This window comes from Anoplopoma fimbria, unplaced genomic scaffold (assembly GCF_027596085.1).
Source record: "Anoplopoma fimbria isolate UVic2021 breed Golden Eagle Sablefish unplaced genomic scaffold, Afim_UVic_2022 Un_contig_8385_pilon_pilon, whole genome shotgun sequence".
NCBI lineage: Eukaryota > Metazoa > Chordata > Actinopteri > Perciformes > Anoplopomatidae > Anoplopoma > Anoplopoma fimbria.
In genome coordinates this window covers 1-4,682 of record NW_026553159.1, presented here as the reverse complement: position 1 = coordinate 4,682, position 4,682 = coordinate 1, and the positions used below count along the sequence as shown (strand labels likewise).

Sequence of the window (4,682 nt, the reverse complement as noted above, 5' to 3'; positions counted from 1 at the left end):
GGTTCTTAGGAATGTAGATGCTTTTAAAACAAGAAATGTGGGGTCATAAATCCTTGTAGGCTCAGCCTTTACAAGGTCTTTTTTTTTTTTTGCAAGTATTTTACAGATTTATAATTCATTATTTCACCAGGCTTGTGACCAAAGAATTTACCAGGATGTACTCCAAATGCAATTAACAAACAATCGCGGTCTTACCATTAAGGCAAAGGTAGGCAACTGCCTGGGGCCCCCAACCTGCAGGGGCCCCCAACCAGCTGCCCCCTCCCCATTTAGCAGGGGCTTGGGGCCTCCAGACAGTAGCCCCCACCATTGTGTTTGTAAATTATAATTGTGTATGTCTAAACTGAAAACAAAGAAAAAAACAAAGAAAAAACAGACAAAAAAATAAAAATCCCCAAATCGTATTATCGCTCCCCCTCCCCTTTCGTGTTATAATGGACTATTCCATGAGTGACCGCGAAAGACGAAAGACCGCGAAAGACGGAAGTGAAGTGAAGTGAAGTGCTACGTACGATTTGTGTTGACAGTAAAAATGAAGCGACAATATCCAAGTGGGGCGATTAAAAGGAGAAAGCGGGAGGAAACGCAGGAAAGAAGAAGATGAATAAAGAAGAGTATGACTAATACAGGAACAAAGGAGCAGGACAGGGACAGAAGAGATGAAGAGAAAGTAAGGGACAAAGACAAGAAAGACATGAACATAACATTCCAGGGAGAGAGAAGCATAACAGGGAAGAAGAGGCAGAGAAATAGAGGGACACAGGAGGAGAGGAGAGGGACACAGGAGGAGAGAAAGGAGGAGAGGGACACAGGAGGAGAGAAAGGAGGAGAGGGACACAGGAGGAGAGAAAGGAGGAGAGGGACACAGGAGGAGAGAAAGGAGGAGAGGGACACAGGAGGAGAGAAAGGAGGAGAGGGACACAGGAGGAGAGAAAGGAGGAGAGGGACACAGGAGGAGAGAAAGGAGGAGAGGGACACAGGAGGAGAGAAAGGAGGAGAGGGACACAGGAGGAGAGAAAGGAGGAGAGAAAGGAGGAGAGAAAGGAGGAGAGGGACACAGGAGGAGAGAAAGGAGGAGAGGGACACAGGAGGAGAGAAAGGAGGAGAGGGACACAGGAGGAGAGAAAGGAGGAGAGCACAAAGACAGGGACAAGAAGAGAAGGTAATCATTTTACAGTACATTTCAATATAATTCCTGTAACTACTTGAGTAACCTGCTGTTATTTTGTCACAGAGACAGAAGTCCATCATTAACATCTACCAGAAAAGTCCTGCTGGATAACCAAGGTAATTGATGCCCATTTTATCAAAAAAAGTGGACAAAAGGTATTCTTATTTTCATAAACAAGATGATATACAGTATGAACTTTTGTACATACTTTATATCATATTGTATATGAAAAAAGTTAAACTCTTAATATGTTTTGTATTTATTTTCTTTGTTGTTTATTTTAAAGGTGCAGTTCCAGATATCTACACATCACTGATGTATGAAGACCGGTGAGAAGTAACTGTAAACTGAAAAAATAAATATTTTGCATTTTGACATACACTGGTGTTATATCCGAGACTTATTTCTCACATTCTACTCTTTATTTAGTGCAAGTATTGACAGGTCCCTTTGTGTTAAAAGAACGGATTTGAAGGGCCCCCTAGCTAAGTTCGCCTTGGGCCCCCAAATTACTAAATCCGCCACTGCTTAGAGTGGTGCATATCATTTCTTGATTGTTTACATTAATTTGCATTTCGAAGTCAGGTCATTGTGTTGAAGGTCTTGTAGCAGAAAAAACAACAACTTGTGTATACACAGGTTTCTGAGAAGCACAGCAGAGCAATGTCCAAGAGCTGTTATGTCAACTCAAAAAGGTGCTTTTTTTCTGAACCACAATCCAGAACCCTGTCAGGTCTCTATTACGAGCCATTGTTAAGCTTAGTTATAACATCAAAACTATTTCCTGTTAATCCATTTTATGACACTGGCCATTGGTGTTTAGTTTAAAGTAATCATAAATTACAGTCAAAGTACATTCATTTGCATTTTATAGCCTTATGATTTTTTGTTGTTGCACAAAATACCCTATTACTCCAGGCAATATGCTCAGGTTAAAGTACTACTGCATTTAATTAAGAGAACACAGGGGTACCTTTACCTTTCCTTGATACAAGTCAAGGTTATTATGTCAAAACTCTTATCTGTTTTTCAGAAATTACTCTGTTGGTGTTTGTTACATAGATTGCACAAGGTCCTTGCCATTGTATTTTCCTTATAAGACAGTTGTCAGAGATCACCACTTATTACTGAGATTCAGGGAAATATGAAAAGTAATCATACATTCAGGCACTCATTTTTTTTTAATGGAATTTTATTTGAATAGTCCAATCCCACAAATTTACCACAGAGGTCTTTACAATCTCTACAGCATATGCCATCCTCTGTCTTTCAGGGAGAGCAACTGAGGAGAGATCCTGCTCCCAGGATGAGCAGAAATGCAATAGATGTCATGTGTACAGAATGAACAATATTATACAAAAGTCAATCCATATGACAAAAAATGCTACATATATTTAGAGTAGTATTGGTAGTAGTAGCCATAATAATAGCAGAAATGGGTCCTTAAACTCTTACAAGGGACAAAAACAGAAGCACAGTATGGCACCCTTAGGTCACACTACATATTGCATTGATAAATTCACCCCCAAAAAACTTTACAATGATGGCAAAACCTTCTTTGAGTCAAATAACTTGAGGAAAAAATGTTGTATCTCTTTGGACTGCACTCCATAAATGATGGGGTTGAGGCTGCCAGGGACAATATGAAACAAAATGCTGGTGAGTTTTCTGTAGTATGAGAAGTGAGGGAAACGATGTAGAGCTATGCTTGACATTCCACTTAACACCATGATCAGATACACGACCAGGTGAGTGCTGCAGGTCTTTAAGGCTTTACTGTTCAAAGACTTGCTTTTACTGGTGAGACAGACTACTGTAATCTTAGTATAAGTGATAACCATGGTGCCTATGGAACCTGTGAACAGGACTACAGTGAAAGTGAGGCCATAGACATTATTAATAAACACACTCTCACAGGAGAGTTTAAACAGTGAGGCATTGTCACAGGAAAAATTTGTGATCAGAGTCCTACATCTGTTCAGTCGTATGGTCAGACCGAGTAGAATCGCGACCAAAACGAAGGCCACTCCCCAGGCAGACACGATCAACTTGATCACCATTTTGTTGGTCATTATCATATTATATCGTAATGGACTACAGATGGCCACATATCTGTCAAAAGCCATAATCATAAGCACAGTGTGACTAGTGGTACCAAACATGTGTGTGGTGAAAGCTTGGACCACACATTCATAATAACTAATAAAGAGCTCAGAGGAGGCTTCAACATGTCCATAAGCAAACGGGGCATCAAGATAGAATTTCCAAGGATGTCATTTAACGGCAGGTTGCAAAAAAGGAGATACATGGGCTGGTGGAGGCTCTTGTCAATGAAGATCAGAACAGCAATGCTTACATTTGCAACAATTATAAACAAGTATGTGAACAAAAACGAGAGAAAGACAGGGTAGACAGACTCTTTGGAAAGATGCAAAGACTCCAGGTGGAGCGTGGGGCTGTTATAAGTGTAGTTTTCCATCAACCTGAAACAACAGAATTATGTTTAAGTCACAGAGAATGTCCTAATCTCAAGGTCAGAGGTTTTATCTTATTAGTAACATAAAAAGCCAATAGTATCAAGAAACAGTTGCTTGCAGAGAAGTAATGCCGCCTTCAAGTGTCTCTTGTTTCTCAATCTTTCATCTTCGCCTCCTTACTCCTCCTACTGCTGACACTATCCACCTGCACATATCTTTGCTACTCTGCTGCAAAGTTAAGTACACGATTTTGCCACTGGGGAAATATCCATCATTACGTCAGATAATGTGTGATGTAACATAAAGAAATCACCTTGCAAATGTCAACAAGCTTCCTGCAACTTCTGTTTACAAGCTCAGAGTCAAGAAGTAATGCTCAATGCTCACTCAGCAAATCTTCTAAACTGAAGCATTCTTATGATTGTTTCCCAGCTTTAACTCACATAAGATAAAGAGAAAAATGTGTCTATTGGAAATAAAGTGTTTAAGAACTTATTGACATTGATATTTCAATCATGAGCACAGTAAACAGAAAACCAATATGGGCAATTACGCTTACTGAAATGTATTTAATACTTCGTACAAAAGCTTTTAGTTGGTAATGACAGCTTCAAGATGCCTCCTGGAAGGGAATGTTAGCCGTATGCATTGGCTCAGGGGTGTGATTTTGGCCCATTCTTCCACATAAACAGTTTTCAATCTTGAAGGTTCCGTGGGCCTCTTCTATGAACTCTGGATCTTTAGTTCTTTCCATAGAGTTTCTATTGGATTCAAGTCAGGTGATTGGCTGGGCCATTCTAGCAGCTTTATTTTCTTCTCTGAAACCAATTGAGTTTCCTTGGCTGTGTGTTTGGGATCATTGTCTTGCTGAAATGTCCACCCTCGTTTCGTCTTCATCATCCTGGTAGATGGCAGCAGATTTTTGTTCAGAATGATCTCGGTACATTTTTCCATTCATCCTTCCTTCAATTATATGAAGTTTGCCAGTGCCATGTATGCTGAAAAACAGCCCCACACCATGATGTTCCCACCTC

General features: G+C 40.1%; 1 pseudogene; it reads right to left on the bottom strand.

Annotated features, from left to right (window-relative positions):
• Positions 1-2,706: 2,706 nt before the first annotated feature.
• LOC129116363 (olfactory receptor 146-like) lies at positions 2,707-3,653 on the bottom strand (annotated as a pseudogene).
• Positions 3,654-4,682: the final 1,029 nt, after the last annotated feature.